Source organism: Sinocyclocheilus grahami, unplaced genomic scaffold (assembly GCF_001515645.1).
Source record: "Sinocyclocheilus grahami isolate Dianchi unplaced genomic scaffold, SAMN03320097.WGS_v1.1 scaffold20.1, whole genome shotgun sequence".
NCBI classification, from domain to species: domain Eukaryota; kingdom Metazoa; phylum Chordata; class Actinopteri; order Cypriniformes; family Cyprinidae; genus Sinocyclocheilus; species Sinocyclocheilus grahami.
Genome location: NW_015505199.1, coordinates 818,663 through 838,852, shown reverse-complemented (window position 1 = coordinate 838,852; position 20,190 = coordinate 818,663). Strand labels below are relative to the sequence as shown.

The 20,190-nt window shown below is 35.3% G+C and overlaps 1 protein-coding gene across 2 annotated transcripts in view; it reads left to right on the top strand.

Annotated features, from left to right (window-relative positions):
- Window positions 1–20,190, top strand: part of igsf21a (immunoglobin superfamily, member 21a) — a 245,321-nt gene that overhangs the window by 138,210 nt on the left and 86,921 nt on the right. The gene's annotated exons all lie outside the window — the stretch shown is intronic.

The window sequence follows — 20,190 nt, the reverse complement described above, 5'->3', positions numbered from 1 at the left end:
CCCCCCCAAAAAAGGCAGGGGGGTTTTTTTTTTATTTTTTTTTTTTTTTTTTTTTTTTTTTTTGTGGTAATCAGCATTATGCCACAATGCCATGTTACCAATTGAGCTTAACTTTACAAAACCTGGATTATTATTTAATAATATCTTAAATTTAATGTCCCTGCACATTGTAGAATCTTATTGAATTACATTTTTTTTTCCTACAAATCTGCTATGTTTAAATTAGAAAACTACATTCACTGATTACAGTGACCTCACTGACAGCAAGGGCAAAAAAAAAAAAAAAAGTGCAGAGCGACAAAAAGGAAGAGAGAGAGCAAGTCTGTGTTTTTGAGATATAACAAGGAAAAAAAGGCTGTCTGTTACACTTCAGCGGCAATGACAATACAGTTGTATTTTCTCATGGGACAAAAGTTTGTTCAAGGGATCTTTGTCTGATTTGATTTGCTGTGAAACTGCAGCTGTGCCATTAGGACATCTGACATGGCATAATAGCGTAGCGGTCAGCCTCGCTGAACTTGTTGTGGGAGATGAACAAAGACAGTAACATTCAGATTCTCAAGCGCATAGCATATTTAGCCATCTATCTCTCTTCCTCTCCCATTTCCCGCTCTCCCACAGCTTCCTTGACATTCTACAGTTGGCATAGCACAATGCAGCTGAAACAGATCCAGGCCAGGGAAAAGCAGTTGATATTGCAGTTTCTGTTGGTAAATAATGCATGTCTCCCTCTCTGTCTCTCCCTGTGGGCCAGCGTGGTGCCTCGTTGTAGTAGTGTGAGTGATTTATTTAGTGTCTTAGAGGGGCACTCAGGATAGCTTTTCATTATTGCTGCAAGCCTTGCAAGGGACAGTTAGTTAGTCCCATTCCTCGAGGCCCATGTGTCTTCTGTTTCCATGTATTTTCCTGATTGTGCACTCTATCACGTATCACCCAGATGCTTTACGTATCGATTCTTCATAGAGCCATTAACCAGTGAGAAAACAACAGAGCTTTAGCTGTTTCAAGTGATGATTCTATGACAAGTGTCATGTTATTGCATCTCACCTAACAGCTTTTGAAGGCGTCATGCTAACTGCAATGGATGCTCATAAGTGACTGATTTAGAACTATGTATGTAGGTTATGTGTGTGATATACAATAGCACGGCTTTTTTCAGAAGCGCATGAGACTCGACTTACTGATATGAGTAGATAGTTTGACATTAGCTCGTTGCTAGCCAGTCTATTTTTTTTAAATAATCTGTTTAAGTTTGTTTAAACTATTTTTATTTAGCATTGAGCAAACATCTCACTATTCTAATGAGCACAAAATATAGTAATTTTAGTCATAGTGAATTTTATTTGTGTACTGTATACATTGCAATGTTAGCTCATCAACATTTTCCTAAAAATGGTCATGTTTTATGTGATTGCACTTTTTTATTGAACATTGAAAACAGCTAAATATCGCAAAAGGCATATCAATACAGAAGTTGTATATTATATATATATATATATATATATATATATATATATAGTAATTTATGTGTGTACTATATTTAGTTATTATAATATTGCACTTAGCTAAACAACATATTATTATATAGCCTTTTTTATTGAACATTGAGCAAACAATTAAATATTCTAATATGCACAATACAAACAATACCATTTTTGATAGATAGATAGATAGATAGATAGATAGATAGATAGATAGATAGATAGATAGATAGATAGATAGATAGATAGATAGATAGATAGATAGATAGGAGACATTTAGTTCACACACATGCAAGTATCTATTTTTTGTGTATACTGTATTTTTATTATTAATTATTTTAAATTGCATTGCAGCATGTTACCATAAAATAGTCCCTTTTTAATTTGGTTTCTAATGATATTCTAATGAGCCTAAAATAAAGCAGGTTTTGTAACAGTCACTTTCTTTGCTGCTATCTTTGCAACATGCTAACATAAAATAGTCCATTTTAATTTGATATTTAGCTTTTTTATTTAACTTTTTCAGTTTTGAATTATAACTTATAAACATACTTTTCTTATTTATAATCTGCCATTTGGAATTGATTTTAAGGGAGCAAGCTGCAACACATTCTAGGGTTATCTATGAGTTGTACTACATGCAGTGATGCCTTAGAATCTGGGCAAAAATTTATCTTACAAGACTCCTTTAAATGAGGCCTATGTACAAGGCCAGTAGAAGCCCAACAGCACGTAACACGTAAATAACGCCCATTTTCTGATGGCACGCTCTTTATTTTCCTTCCGATCCTTCCTCTCTTTTTTTTATGTGGATTTTCACTCTTTCAGGCTATGATTCTTGCATATATATCCTTGAGCATATACACGATGAGGAAACAATAGCTTTCTTCATGCTTTGATTTTGACAGTCCCCTCACCCACTGCAGACTCCAAGAGAGGCTCTCTACATGAAAACACAGAATAATCAGAGAAGATATGCAGTAGTGAGGGGAAGTTGGAAGATTTAAAAAAGGAGCATCCTTGTGCACTGTGTCTCCGTCTCTCTTCTACGCCATCGAGTGATGATAGTGTATAAGCCACACTGCTTGATCACAGGGCATTGAAATCCCCTCAGCCCAGAAGAATTTTGTTTTATTAAACGTGCCTCATGTATCACTCTGTCGTCACAATGATAATGAGAGGTTTGCGGTGAGCTCGCCTGGGTTTTTAAGCACTTCGCAAGTTGCAAGCATCAAGGCCGTGTCCTCTGTCTCCAATGCCACAAGAACGTAAACATTTATGCCTCGACATGCTCCCAAGTGTTCCCCCCTCCAACCAGAATCCATTAGCCCACATTCCTCTCAGCTGCTTTCTACACCACAACTGCTTAAGCAAGCTTTCACAGACAGTTTCGTGTCTGGACAACAAATTAGCTGCTGCAAAGAGACAGTAGGGGGTTTGGAAGCAGAGCGACACAAAATATTAAGGTTCATGAGGATTGATGGGATATAACAAGCTTGTGTTTTGCTGTGAAAATTGCCAGCGATGAGAAAGAGATCCTTGTATCAGCTTGTCATATTGTTTAGTGTGAATGTGACTGGTGGCATTCTAGATCCTATAGCGTGACTTGGTCAGAAATTGAATAGACATGGAACATCCTGACCTGAGATATGCTGTGTGCCTCAAATCCTGTGAGCATCACGTTCCTGTTGTGGTTTTGTTCTTTTAATGGCGAAAATCAAAGCCATCATAGCTTTCATTTCCGTGTAAGGTGTGTAAAATGTGTCTTCAGGAGAAGAAAAAAGGTCCATGCACTTTTACTCTCTAGACACCTGGGACCTTCACAGGTCAACAGTGTTGTTATTTTTTTTCTTATTATTATTTATTGTTCTTTTCTCTCTTTCTCTCTCTTTTTCATTTACTTACTTTTTCGTGAAGAAAGGAAGAACATAAATTATGTGTGCATCGGAAAATGGAAAGCGCACCACGTGTCTCCTCAGAGACTTTATTATAAAGCATGCCTCAGAAAACCCAAGGTATTATATGTTCGTACAAATATGCTATACACACATGAGTAAAATTACATAAATAGGAGAAATGTGTTGGCAGAAAGCGAGGGAAGTAGAAATAGAATACAGTGTTGTATTGTCAAAGATAGAAAGTAATCAAAAAGAATTCAAGGTGAAATGCACACGGCACATGAAAACAATTAGTCAAAGGAGAAGCTCTTCTCGTGAAGGACGTCAACACAGCACTTCTTGGGCTGTGACTAAGGACTCATTATGCATTTCTGACAGCAACATGGCTGAAGCTCTATCCGCAGGCTATGGCATTTCCTTCTTTTTTTTCCGTAGTACAGGAATAGGACATTAAGTCAAGCCCCACAGGGAAATCACAGTGTGAGGCTACAAACCCATATCACAGAATGCAAATACACATCACGTCTCAAACGTGAAGGGACAACAAATTTGACTGGCACACTAAATGGTGCACCTGGAATAATCTCGACAGCGATATAGCCTGACAGTGCTAATTAACAGCGCCTGGTTAAACGTCCGAGTTTCATTGGTTAACATGTTAGACTGCTCAATTTGTACTCATGTAAACTGCCACAAATAATTAATATTCTGTTAAACCTGTCAAGCTCATGTGCTCTGAGAAGTCAGCACACTCAAGTCCAATATTGTTAATTAGCATATTGCCACCGGAGAACAATTATTTTAATCAAGGCAAAGTCTATAATAGAGGTAGATTGGGAGGCCCGATTGTGCTGTAGGTGCTGTGTTAGTTGTCAGAGCACACATTGACTCAGTCCTACCTACTACTGCAAAACAGCCATTTTATTAGCAGCTAAAGTGTCCAACCAAGTGCTCAGTATTGTTGGGTGCCATTTACGGAATTTACCTGGCATGTGGCAGGAAGCTGTGATGTTTTAACAACTGCGGGGTTACGCATTCAATTTGAACAGTGTCGAAAATATCTCTATTTTGGTAGGCAGTTGCATTACCTGCCGAGAGAAAGACCTGATAAACATGGCCCCTCAAAAAGATTTGACTTTGTACTAGTGAAAATTATAGCACAACAAACTCAGTATAGAAAGTCAGGAAGGGTTAATGTAATATTTAGAATGAAGATTAGGAGGTCAATGGTCACTAACTATGCTTTGAACGAATCTAGATGGATAGATTCTGCTAACATGTAGAAAGTAAAACGGTTCATTTAGTTTCCCTATGTTTGCTGGGTCCGTGATGTTGTTTATGCCAGTTTGTATTTTATCGTACACAGGGCCGTCCTTAGGTGGGTGCAAATGGTGCGGTTGCACCGGGCCCCGCTCTTGAGGGGGCCCCGCAGCAAACGGACCGAGGGGTACACACACACACACACACACACACACATATATATATATATATATATATATATATGTGTGTGTGTTATAACATAATAATGGATGTACATTATCCATATTTATTAGGAGGTACGTAGAGGTACATGGTTGTGCTTCATTTAATGTAAACAGTCAGTTACAGTATGTTTCAAGTGGTTATAACAAGAATGGACATTATTAAAATATAAAAAGTATTAAAATATTGAATCTTTACAGCATACAGAGTAAAAGCAGTCTAAAAGACCCACTGTAGTATAGTATGTTGCTAATATTATTCTAAATACAGTATTGACAAAAAAAAGAGGAAACCACTAATGGTTCTTGGCTGAATAACTGTAATAAGCTCTTTAGAATTGAACATGAACACAAAGTTAGGCCTAGAGAAATAAAGATAAAAAAAAATGCATCTAATTTTAATTACAAACCTGCCTCTCTGCATTGAATCAGCGGGCTATTAATCAATTATATCTAAAAATAATGAAGTAAAGTAAGACTACTCGATAATTTAATTGAGAAATACTTGAACGCTGTATGCCTTTGTTTTAATTTCATTTTTAATTATAAAATATTTAACCTTTTAACTTAATGAATGTTTATTAGAATACATGATTAATTTCTGAATCAAGAGTAAATTTGACGGGTAAAGTTAGCGGCTATTGGAGTGTCACATTTGAAAACTGAAGTTGTGGTCATGACCACATCCTTAAAAAAAGTTTTGATCAAATTCAACATGACACCGTATGCCCTCTTTGCAAAGAGAAATCTTATGGAAGCCATTCACGATGAAAGCTTTTTCACACGCTCTTTGAGTATGGGTGACGTTTTTGGTTTATCTTTGAAAGCTTCCCTCTTACGCTCCATTTTAGAAGTTCCCTTTGAAGCCTTCGTTCAGCTGCCATAATGCATTACGATCCAGCTAGTGCAAGACAAAGTCAAACTGCAAACCTAAATGATCTGTAAGTAATGGGCCACCGTCTGTTCCATCTGTGAAGTTTGTTAAGTAAGCAAATAAAAAGTAATATCACAACACGCTTGGTATTAAGAGAAATATAAAATAAGCCTCATTGTTCAGTATGTGAGATAGATGAATATTTGAATGCTTCATCGCAGGATGAGATGCATTTTTAATCTTTGTGCAGGAAACAGGAGAAATGATTACTTCAAATCGGTATGTTAAACCTTGGTAACCTGCCTGACACCTCGTCATCAGAAAATAAAGGCCAAATCCCTCCTCTGGATTACTGATAAGCCTGTCTCTGAACGATGCCTCTGTCATCTCAGTAATAGGTGGAACTTAAATCTGCAATGTTACACAGGAAGTTCATGGTGGAGCTGGAAATTGTCGTTTCTGAAACATGGCATTGCAGGACAGTTTTAAAATGTCAGAGATGTTGCAAACAAAAGATGTTTGTTCATGTGTGTAAACATTGCAGTGTAGTTGAAACAAGATATATATATTAAAAAAAAAAAAATTACTAAAGCATTGTTAGGCTGGACTTGATTGGATCAGGAAAAGTGGGTGTTACATGTTAGAATGGAGTCAGGTGAATAGAAAAGTATAAAGGATTGGAGATATCAGAAAAACAGGAAAGTCTTTTCAGAGGCAAAGTCTTTAATGCTTATACCATACTTGTATCAAGACTGCATTTATTTAATCAAAAATACAGTCAAAACAATAATATTGTGAAAAATGATTAGAATGAAAAATGACAATTTCTTTTCTTCAGATTAACATGCATAATTGTTTACAGTTTTTTTTAATGTTGTGATATATAGCAAATGCTGTATAAGTTAAATAAGTATGAAAGAACATCTAAACTTCATTGGTTCTAGTAGTATAAACAGTTCTATAAAGATAAACATTGCTGTTGCTATATTATATACAGTAAAATACACAGTATTTACAGCTGAGACTGACATTTTTAAAGTTAATATTATCATGCTTACACTAGCTTTGCATGATTCATGCCGTGCCACCACCAGGTCCAGATGTTGAGAGTCTCTGTCCAGAGGGGCAGGTGTAGTGCAAAGAGACAGTCTCTTGTGGAACACTCCAAACATATGCAGACACACAGGATCTGCTCTGGCCCATAATGTCTTCTGGACCATCTGTCTGCCGGCGCTCGTGCACACCCCTGCCTGTTCGCATCTACAGAAGGATAAAATGAAATATTCAAATGACAACTGAATAATTATTGTCCTGACACCATGGAGTGGAGGGTAGCGGTGCCACAGTTTGTATGCTTTCCCAAACTCTGCAAAAATATATTTTATAATTATAATAATTGCACCGATTGCAATTTTCTGGGCTGATTCCGATTTCTTTCTTTTTTTGTAAGTGTGACCTGCAAATACAGATTTTTGCCTATTCCAGTTTTCTGTCTAAGAGATAAATCCTATAAAATGTATGTGTCATCTTTCACGTCAAATTCTTAAATTTGATGAATTAATTCAGTTAGAATAAGAAGACACTGTAGAGTTGTTATCATTCAAATGCAGAGGAAACAGAAGCTGCATCTGAAGTGGCATTAGATGTATTTACACAGACTGTTTAAAGCCTGTGTAAAGCAATATTAAACACGTGTTCTGAGTTTGTCACACCACAGAAAAATGTGTTATTAACCACCCAGCCAAATTTGAATGATTCTCTGTTCTCAAACGCTGGGGGTCGTGTCCACTTTCAGCCCTGAAACCACGCCCACTCACGGGAAAGCTGCCATCTCTCTCAAATACCCCTACAACCTGAATGGATGTTCCCTCTAGCAGCTTAATTTAAATAAGGAGACCAAGCTGTTTTGTAAATTACTGCAACCAGGTAGTATGCATTTGCGTGACAAAGGCATTTCTAGAAAATGTCCAATTTGTGCCAAAGCAAAATATCTTTTAAAAAACATACAAAGTTACAAAAGTACTAAACCAATGTTTCACAATTAATTCTAGGAGTTCTAAAATGTACCTGACCAAAATGTTGATGCTACATGAAAATAAAAAGTACAATAATAATAATCACCACAGCATTACATAAGAACCGTAAAAATTTTAAGTGAAGCAAATTTTTGTTACATTGTGAAAATCCCTTATTTCCTTCTTTGGTGGAAAGTGTGCATGCATATACAGTACAGTAGAAGTTCAATTATTATTTTTTTCTTCTGGAAATCTGGATTTCATATCCTCAAATAACCCATGCTTAGCTCTCTCTGGCCCAAGGGATTAAGGGTGAGCTCTCCCAGAGGTCTCTGTGTCCTCTTTTTGCAGCACATTGTCACCTTGTCCTTCAGTCAAAGCTTTGTTTTCCTACTGCAGACTGCAGAGTGGTGCTTACATAACTTGTGTTTTGTCTATTCATTGTCTAAAACTTATATAACTTTTTTTTTTTAAATGTGTAGGTGGATATGGGTGGGGGAATAGATGAGTGTGTTTGTTTTTTGGTGCGCATAATTGAATTTTCCTAGAGATGCACTGTTCTAGCGTTGTCAAGCCCTGTGGCACTTCAGATGATGGGAAATGAGTGAAAGTCTCTGTAAGGAAGTCCCTAATTACTGTTAACATGGGGCCAGGGAATGCTTCCTGCCATCCCTGTTTTGAGGGAAATTGGACCTCATGCATGATGTCCTTCTGGCAGAACAAGACAACCTCTTTTAGCCTTACCCTTGGTCTTCATTGTCCTTAAGCAGTAGGTTAATGTATGCCCCAGACAGTATTTCCCCAGCATTATAAACAGCATGGACATCCTCTCTATCAAATGTACACTTCCTGTTAGTTTTTCTGCTTCTTAGAAGTCAAAAAGTCTCACATGACTTTATCTTGGGCCGGTTTTGTGTAGTAGCAACTAAAAATAACATTATATGTTGCTCCCACAAAAAAAGACACAATTCATATTGTAATTAAATATCACCTTTTCAGATAATTTTTTCATTTTTTTATCCTTTTTTAATTGTACTGTAATGTCTGTCTTATATTCCTATATTCTTTAAATTATACACTTACAATCAAAATGATTCAACCCCCGATATATTGTAGTTTTCAAATGTAAGCTTTTCTGAAGATCCAGAGTTTTTTTTTTATTGCATTTATAACAGTTTAATAGCATATTAAAAGTGATAATGTCAATATATAATGTAATATTTTTGAGGTATATGTGAGGTATATATATATTTTTATATATACAAAAAAGGTTTTATAGCTGTCATAATTATTCAACCCCTAATCGACAATGCTGTTTTTAAGTAACTTATTTGTATGGTATGGTACAAAATGTGTTAAAAAGCACAATTAAGTCTTTGGAAACACTAGAACGAAACTGAATTAGCTTAAGCTTTTACATGTAAATAAATTTAGCCCAAAGTTAAGAAGCAAATATGGCCAAGTCAAAAATGTTTTCACAAAAGCTATAGAGAAAGCTGTCTTATTGCATACGAAAGTTTACAAGAAAGCTGTCTCCTAAAAAGTTCCTAGAGACACAGCTGGTTACCTTACTCAGAAATGTATTTTACCAGAAAACCTATGAGAGCGTTGAAGAAACACACACTCACACACACACACACACACACACACACACACACACACACATATATATATATATATATATTCTTGAAATGTATATTACACAAAAAGACATTGCACATATCGGGTAAAATCGCTTTATATATCTATCTGTATATCTTTTTAAAATGGTATAATTTTTGAATTTTGAATAAAAATATATGTTTTATATAATAATAATACATTTAATAACATTGCATTCACAATATCACATATATATATTTCATTACATACACAATAGCGCACCTAGTGGCATCTCTAAACAAGCAAAAAGTAGCAAAAAAACAAAAACTTTGAGGCATTTTTGTCATTACTTTTCACCAGCTCCCAGAGTCATTTTAAGTGGCTGAAAGCTGTCTTTCTTTCAAATAAGTGCCACTTGGGTTGATATTTTGTCAACTAATGCATTGACATTCATACATTTTTAAGTATGGCTTAAGTGTCCAAATAGTTTTTGATGCCACTATCTGGCCTTTGGTTTGACCTTGTGAAACCAGAGCAGATCAGATGTTCTCGGCTGCCCTGATTTTGGCTCAACTGGAGCTGGAACATGTCTGGCAGCATGAGTTTTAATCCCAGAGTTCCAATCTGCCAGAGAATGCCTCATCCAATCACTGCTCTGACCTCCCTGGTGGTCTTGGAATGGAAATGAGTGACAGCATGCCTAGAGCATGTGACACTCACATCAGGGCAGAGGAATATTTATCACCCCAATGGCCATCTTGTTTTTTTTTTCTTGTTTTTTTTCATACATTCCTCATTATAGTTTTGGGTTTTACCTTATCAGGCAGATATCAAGTTATAAAAGCATGTGACACTCACATCAGGGCAGAGGAATATTTATCACCCCAATGGCCATCTTGTTTTTTTTTTTTCTTGTTTTTTTTCATACATTCCTCATTATAGTTTTGGGTTTTACCTTATCAGGCAGATATCAAGTTATAAGTTGACCCGTTTGACAGGTATTAACAAGGAGGGCACCCTGAATAGATATAAAAAATAAAAAAAACTGTGTGTACTTTTGACTGCTTATGTGCCTCATTACTGTAGTTTTATTTGTAATGACACAGAAATTGCACAGAGCCTGTCAGAAACATTCTTATGCAAGACATGCACATGACAGCGCTTTGCACCTTGAAGACACGATTTATATAATGACATCGATCAGCCGCATGAGGTGGGATGGTTGTGTGTCTGTGTTTAACTGGGTAACCCGTCCCATGGCATTTGCGAAAGCCCTGCAGAGAGGCAGATCCCTTTCAGTGTCATAGCCTTGAGGGAGGAGACATCTGACATGTGCAGTGTGAAATTCATTCAGCACACCTCTCACTGTACTCAGCACAGCGGGGACCTTGGCTCACCACGGGTTCCCAGGTGAGCAGGTAGAGCAGTTTAAGCTCACATCTGCGTCCTGTGGAGACATAGTGGAAATATCATAGGGACCTACTGGAGAAACACCGGAGGCTGTGATTTAGTTACAGTTATTACGGCGCAGCGTTGAATTAGATTTTTTGTGTTGTTTAGAATGAAGATCCCCTGGTGTTGAGGAAACGGCCACACTTCCAACGGTCCCGTTTCGTGTTCCTTTCAGAGCGGCCATTGTTCCCATTGTGGGAGCACAATATTAAACCAATTGTCATGCAGATGAGCTGTTCTATAACACTATGCGCAGATCATGTCTTTTTTGTTAGCATTTCAACAATGCATCAGCTCATACTAAGAACTGCAATAAATCATATTAAAACCGAGTTCCACAGGTATCCAGTCTGAAAAGTATAAAAGGAGCCTACAAAGATCCTCTAGTTAAACATCACGCTTTAATGAGTCAGCCTCTGTAGATTTACATTTACATGAGACTTAATTTAACATGTTAATTTACTGCAATTAATAATAAATTACCTCCTTGCTCACTGTTTTTCAGCTATACATGTTGCAGTATACCAATAACTAAAAAGAACACAGAATATTTTAAATTGTAACAATTTTTTTTTTTATCTAAATTTTTTTTGAGTTGCTTGTTTACAACCCTTTGTCTTTGAACATGGTATTTTGCATATGTATCTGGATTGGGTGTTGATGCAAAAACTATTAATAGTAGTATATAAATATAAATAGTCTTATAATCAATGTTACATTTTTTCCTGCTGAGCAAAACTTTTCTCTATTGGGCGCACATTTCGGCCACCTGAGCAAAAACATTCTTTATACCAGACCTGAACAGCGCACACACACACAAAAAAGGGTGTAACTTTCAACTTTAATGTGCTATTTATATTTGGTTTGAACCCTTGATGTAACTAAATAATCCACATTTTAGATTACCTGATTACCTGATGTAGAAGAAATTCTATTAAAAACCCGTTTTAAAAGAATCTCACAGAACAGTTAAATTCTTTATAATAATATAATATAGTATTATATTATATAATATATTATTATATAATATGAAAAAATGAAGCAGATTTTTTAGGTCAATTATTTATTAGGTTTATAATGTAATATAAAAACAAACTGAAGCATTTAAACTGAGATGTGTAAGCTAAAGATTAAAAAGAACATGAACATGTAAATTCTTATGTAGTTATCTAAACATCCCAATGTACTCGAGTTTGCTCACAGCTACACAGACACTGTAAATGTCTCTGAGTTTTATTACTGTTCTGTGCCCATCATCTGCTATTTCCACCACATTCCGCATGATGACGTTTTATTTCACATCGTGTTGAGCTATTTCGCCTGTCAATTAAAATTGTATTAAATCAATTAAAGTATTCGATTTCTGCAGCGACTCATTTGGCACACATCATTCTCTTTCTATGAAACTTGTAAACCACATTCACAGGTTCAAACTCTATAGCGACAACAACTCTATAGTAGTTTGCCCGAGCATTGCAATTATTTCGCATTTACTAGAATTCAATCAAATGGCTTTGCCAACTAATTTTTGCGTGTCGTGTGGGCGGCATATTATTTCTTCTGCGTGGTCGTGACGTAATAAGTGCGTGGCCGCACATGCGCGCAGCTTAGAAGGAACATTGTTTATAATACTAATATGATGCATGGGTATCCACATAATATACACTATCATTTAGATCATCAAAATACGAATTCGTAGATACCAAAAATGGTATAGGTGAGGTTACATTAACTAGTGGTTCTGTCATAAAGCACGCATAAAACAGAATACAAAAACAGTAATAATACGCACAATGTTCTGGGGATATGCATGTTCATTCATAGAAAGGTTCGTCTATGAATTAATGAAAGAGATAATATTCTACGGTTGTATGTGTCTATTTCAAAGTGAATTAAGTGAGGGTAAAACTCTTTCTGAATTCCATTGGGCTATAAAGCCATGTTATCTGGCTAAGGTGTCCTGGCTGCCATGGTAACCAGTGGCCTGGGTGTTGTTCACAAACATCCCGGCACCCGGTCCAGTTGTTGGGTGAGAGCTCTGTTGGGTTATTTGTTAAATATAACAAATAATAATATGTCTGATTTGTCCAGCCGTTACAGTATATTTACAGTACAGTATATTTTTATCAGTTTTATCAGTGTATGTGTTCCCTGGGAACCACATCCATGACATTTGGCTTTTTAGCACCATGTTCCACCAGTTGGGCTGTAAAGCTCCTTCAGTTTACACAACTCTTGCTAGCGGTAGCACTGCATAGTCTGGTCACCATTCACTAGATGAAAGCAGGTTGATGGCAAATAAAAGTTGTTTACAAAAGCTTTATTACCCAGGCTGAGAGAGCATGTTTTGCTGGGGTTTGTATGCTTTGCACACAAGGCTAGATTGACTGCTGGATGCACGATATTTGAAGAACATACAAGGGAAGACACAGGAGTGTGGCTGCAAATATTGTATAGGGACTGTGCACCCCATGTGGCTGTTTGTTTAGAGTGCTAAACCGCATTCTATATCCGTAGTGACTGCCTTAAATCTTTAGAAGACACAAGTTGAGCACAAGATTATTGATATGTACTTTGAGTCGACAAATAGTTGTCTGTCATGTCATCAACATACGTATGCCGTGTGTGCTATGTGGGTTATTATTTTGCTGTTAAATCACTAATATTAGGCCTGTCAACCTTTCTCAGGTTATGAAATAATGGCTTAGAATAGTAGTGGTCGTAGAGCGAGACAAAACTCCTGTTAAGTGATGGGCGGAGGAGGAGGGAACCGAAGAAAAATAACGAAGCCGAAGAGTTTTTGACCGCATATCTGAAAGTATGACAGCAGTGAGTGTATCTTAAAATACCAAATAGTTTAGAAAAAAAAAAAAATCTATACATCTGCACTATTGTTTTAAAGTTTGAGGTCAGTAAGATTTTTTTATTCTTTTTTTTTTTTTTTATGAAATCTCTTATGCACACTAAGGCTGCATTTATTGAATAAAAAAACAGCATAATATGTTTTTATATATATACATAATTATTGTTATATTTATTTTTTAATTATTTATTCCAATGATGGGAAAAACTGAATTTTCAGCAGTCATTACTCCAGTCTTCGGTGACACATGATCTTTCAGAAATCATTCTAATATGCTGATTTTGGTGCTCAAGAAACATTATTATTATCAATATAAACATCTTTCAGGATTTGATAAATAAAACATTCAAAAGCTCACGAATTGAAATATTTTGTAACATTATAATGGTTTTACTGGCACTTTTGATCAATTTAATATATCCTTGCTGCATATAAATATAAATTAAAACTGTATTTATTTGTTTGTTTCATTGTATCTTTGAGTTTGTCTCCTTTCAGCTGAACATATTGGATAAGCCAAAGTAAATCGGTGTTCAAACTGTATGTTGAAATGTATGTGAGGTCTGCTACAACCGGAAACCTAATTTTCAGTGAAACTGTGGTAGTGATCTAAGGTCACGATCGGATTAAACCATTGAGTGTCTAAGTCAGTGTGTATGTGTATGTGTGTCCTCGGGCTACAGAAGGGGATTCAGGAGTGCTCTATAAATAACCACAGCTCAGTTAGGCCCGAGGGATGGGGTGCCACTCTGTTGAAGTGAGCTGAGTGAAGGTAGTGAGAAGGCCAGGGCCTCCATGTGGAACCGCAGCAGACGGTGTGCATTGTTTACACTCTGTAGGGATCCTCAGCCTTACCCGCTTGTACCCTTGTAGCTTGCACCCTTCTCCAACCTCTCTTGATCCTGTTTGCCTGCTTGGGTGCACCCCTCTGTAAGGTGGCACTGATCAAAGTTGACTGATTAAGGCTCAGACATGTTTGTCAAAGAATTAATCTGAATAGATTTCTGCTGTCTGAGGCTGGTTAGAGTGTAAAAGTTAGTTTAGGGCCCTATGATTTCCGGGATGCATAATAGCACAATTTAATTTGATAAAACTTCTATTGTCATAGCATACTCACATATGCTTAAAGGTCTTCACGACAACCTGTCAATATAAAAGTTTGGTTTAGCTTGAAGAAACTGTGACAGAAATATACTATTGTACAGTAGAATGAAAATAATGATAACAATAATACATTATTTAAAAAAATTAAACAGTAAACCTGCAGCACTTGTTTGATAAAAATAAAATTGTTAAATGTTCATTTGATTACATTTGAAAAGATGAATTACATTGTTAATGTGTTATGCCTTTATTTGATTGCCACCATTTTTGATAATAAATCTTGATTAAATTATAAAAGCAGACAATTTCTGAAAACATTTTATTGGGCCCTATTATTGTAAAAAATATAAAACCATTAAAATGGAATATATATATATATATATATATATATATGTGTGTGTGTATATATATATATATATATATATATATATATATATATATATATACAGAATTTGTGAAAATAAAATGGATTTCATAGGGCCCTAATAATAATTAAAAAAAATAGCAAATTGTTGTTAAATTGTGTAACTTTTTTTTTTTCAATTAATTAGACATGCATTTTTGTTTACTAAAATGTAATTTAACCATTAAAATTGAATCAAGAAAAATTTAAATGGAAGAAAAGGAATCCAGGAAAATTTAATTGGAAAAAAACTGAATTCAAATGAATAAATAAATAAATAATGTAAAGAAAGAAAGAAAGAAAGAAAAAATTTATGAAAAAATAAAATAAATATCATAGGGCCCTATGAGCGTATATGCAGACCTGGGTAGATTACTTACAAATTGTTGTCCATTACTGATTTCAAATTACATGACAAAAATTGTAGTTAGTAATGTAATCCATTGCATTACACATTTTTGGTAATATTATATAACTACTTTTAGATTACTTTTGTCCTAACGCATGTATTACATTGATTTAAATAGGATAGTCTTGTACCATATTGATATAAAAATACAAAGAATAAGAAAATATCTTCCATTCGTTGTTATTAACACACATGAAGTGCATTAAACCAAACATTATGTCAATGTTTCCCAAACTGGGGTTTGTGAAGGAACTGCAGGGTTTGTGAGTTTAATAAAAAGCTAATAATTAGTTAAGTCATAAAAATGTAATGAATTTTACATTACAATTCTATTACAATAAATCATTTTAAAATAACAACAATCAAAATAAAACACTTACTAAAAAATGAAATATTTTATTTGTTTACCTGCATGCCATGTGACCATCAGTCACAAAACCATGCAAATGTGATACTTAATTATTAAAATATTTATTTTAAAATCTCAGGGGGTACATTAAGTAAATATATTAGGTGAAAGAGGTTCCAGGTACCCTACTGTTAGAGTTTGTTGTGGGTACATAGACAGACTTAGAAGGCGGAGATTGTTTTCGCCCACCCAGATTCTCTTTCTCCTCTCCAGATGGTATACTGCCACTGTTGTACTTCCATGTCTTGGCGGTAATGTGTGGAACAGATTCAATAAACTACCCCGAGCTGGATGTATGTTTCCACCATGTGGCCTTTTTCCTCAATAAAAGCACATTTATATGGTTTCCTGTTATCTGCCTGTTTCGTCCCAAATTCTCATAGCAGAGGTAGTTGTCAAGACAACAGGGCGGACAGTCATCCATGATGGATGTCCTTTCGCATGGGCGTCCAGGTCCATTTTGATTAAGAATTGAATTTATTAGGCCCACATATATGAGCATGCCATGGAGACAAGCCAGCGAAATGTCTCTCGTTAACTTCATCACCACAGCCATATGCATGGTTGTCTTCAACACTGATTTTTAGATTCTCTGAGATAGCTGTATTAGGAAAATGCATTTTTAATATTTTGAAAAATCCTGATTTTCTTTTTGATTTTATTTCATATAAGGTTCTGAAATAAAGAACTTTATTTTATAGCTTTTTTGATATTATAGTGTGGATACACCTGCATCAAACATTTGGAAAACTTTTGGAAAAAATGTGAAGTAATTAAAAATATATATTTCTTATAAAATATCAAATTATTTCTAATTATTAATTGCTATGCATAATTTATAGGGTTAACTTAAAATAAACTTCCTTAGTTAACCTTAGTTAACATGAACTAACAATAAAAAATTATTCTAAAGCATTAATTCATCATAGTTAATGTTAATTTCAACGTGTACTAATTCCTTTAATCCAAAGTTGTATCGGTTCATATTATTTAATGAACCTGAGCTAACATGAACTAATAATGAGCATGTGTATTTTTATTAGCTAACATGAGCAAAGATTCATAAATACTGTAACAAATGCATTGCTCATTAGTTAATGCATTAACTAAGGTTAACTAAGGAAGGTTATTGTAAAGTGTTACCATATATTGCATAGAATTTATTTCAAAAATATTTTGAAGTTATGACTGAACAGAGAAAGACCACAGGAAACTTTGATCCGAAAGGGTCTTGAGATGTTCTATCAAATATCATGATTATAACATTGTTTATTTCATTTTTCCATTTATTTGATTCTGTTGAACAGTGGCACCTTTTGTTTCTCATTACTGTCCTCTTCTCTTGTCATGATGACAAAGTGGGTGGCAGTGTCTATTTTTTTGAAAGGCACATTTCACGTTTCTATTTATCAGAGAGAATGTCAAAACCTTTACTCTGCCTCTCCTGCTCATCATGTGTTCGCTGTTTTTAGCATATGCTTGCTGCTTATCAAATATGTTCATACGTGCTTGAATAAACACAAGCACCCTCTCATTTCATAATGCATGTAAACAGAGCAAACCCTTCAGCTTGTGTCTCTCCACATTTACAGACATTTATTTTTCTTCAGAGTCTCCATTAAGGGTAAAAAAAAATTTCAGGTATAAAAAAATGCTCATATATAATATGTTCAATTTTCTCATTTTCTTTTTTCTTCTGTGCTTCTCTAATGCAGTTCAATGATTTATGAAACAAAATACAAGTGATTTCACATTATGGTTGTACATTAAAGGGCAGAATGCAGTTTTTCATAAATCTTTTAAACGGTTGCTGGATTACATTCAGAGAAATACAGGTAGACCCATCTCAGGCTGTCCATAGCAATGCTTGACTCAAGAGCTTCAGTTACTGAGAGCACTTTATGTTTTGTAAGACATGTCAGACAGAAACGATGTTGCGTTTTACCTTTTAAAACATTTTTAAAGCATTATTGGAGTCAACTTCAAAAGCAACTAGGATCAACCTACCGGGGGAAAATGCAACTATCAAACACAGGTTTGCTTTTAGTGACCAACCTTTCAATGTCACCACTTCTCTGTAAACCTGTAGCAGAATGTAGTGCGACCCGCAGCAGCCGCATCCTTGCATGCTTACAAGACAGCCAGATGGTCAGAGTGATTGTTGTGCTCAAAGTACAATGCTGGAGCATTCCATGGATGGTTTTTAAGTGGTGTCACTTAAAAATGCCTTGGGTTGTCAAAATCAGCATTTTGCATTTTTCTCAGACACACTTGTTTGCTGAGACAAAAATCATAGTCATCACATTTCTGACTATGGTGGATACATTTTTGGAAGGTTATATATATAGTTATATAAATGTATGTGTGTGTATTGTAACGAATCAGCTCATGGGAAATATGAATAATTAATCATAACTAGTTATAATTAATTATGAATATTTTAGATCTGCTGTAGATATTTAGCTGACCTCTCAGGGTCAACTGTCTTGTCAATTCTAAGAACGTTAATTTCCTGGTTAAGGGAAATAACTTCCTTACTGTACAATGAACCACGTCAAGTGTGATACAAGTAAGGTTTTATTAACCACATAAACACTTAAACTAGTCTAACATACTACATAAACACATACACTGTTCTAACATCCTACATAAACACATAAACTGTCTAACATACACATACACACACACACACACGCATACAGTTGGTATAGGAAAGGGTTGAAGCTTAACTCAGTACAGAGAAGAGAAATAAGGAATGAAATTATAGAACCATTTGCATATTCAGCAGATCTGCCCGAGGGAAACATCAAATTCTTAGTTCAAACACACCTTTGTAAAAAGGTGTAAGTGATACCGCATGTATCAATTAATAAGGCTAAGTTTGATACTTGCATGTCTCATCTGTCTGAAAGAGAGGTTTGATGTAATCTTTAGTTTCCAGTTGATCTTTGCTGAATTTGGGTCAATGAAAATAACCAGTTTTGAGTCAGAGAATCTTGATTAATGGAAAGGTCAAGGCCGAAGCCTGGCACGTAACTTAGGATGTTCTGGAGCATTGGAGCGTCTTATCGAAACCTAACAGAACCACCGACTGGGTGGGTCCCTGGAGCGGGGCCTTTAAGGTCGGAGAAGATCCCCGCCTCTCAAGATGGGCTTGTCCAATGAGAAAGATGGAATCTCAAAAACAAAATACACGATGACAATAATATACACAATGACCTGAAGGATACACTGTTCATTCAAAGAAAGGTTTTCCTATGAATTAATTAGTAGAAAACTCCATTTCTACTGTGCATTTTGCCTCCTGCTCTGGAAAATGCAGTGAGGGTCTCTCTGCGATAACTAAATAAATAAAACTAATGTCATAATATTTTAAGAATAAAGTTAAAATTAAGATAATAAAATCATGTTATATAATGTGAAAATTCCACCCATAGGCCTACTCCTCCAAAAAAAAAAGTAATTCTGTTGACTTTTTTTAAAACTCTGATTGATCGATTCATGAGACATTCGTTTGTATTAAATTGTTCTGATTTATTTCAACATGCATTCACATATTCATGTTTATTTCGTGCTACAAATATTAAAGAAGAAAATATAATTGATTCATATGCAGCTTGAACTGAGGCGAACACATGCTACACATTTTTTGCATGTGGGCCCGGGGCTGACTTGCTACGCCACTGAATATTTGGATTTTCCCCTTACTTTAAATGCATGCTTATGGCTCATTATTATTAATCGAAAGAAAACAACAACAAAAAAAACATTAAACTTTGAACTTTTATTAACAAAATTAGTAAGGATTTGTTTTACTCACGTTTAACAGAAATAAATAGCCTATGGATTTCCCCTCAGGCTACCTTAAAACGTTCGTAGTTTGTGGTTTATTGTCTTATTAATCACATCAGCCATAAAATAGTACAATGGCAAATTTGCATATATTAAACATCTACCTTGCATTGACAAAATTATTAAGATGCATATAGCCTTTGTAACCCAAATATTTTCCCTTATTTAAAACGAATGCTTAGTTTGTGGTTCATTGTTATTTTTTTAATGAAAACCCAGCAACAAAGACCATTCACTTATAGGTTATTAAACGAATAAATGAAAGTTTTATTAACAAAAGTAGCGCTTTGGATCCGCCATCATATAGTGTCAGTCTTCTCACATCACTCTTGTCACGTGACCCCCCC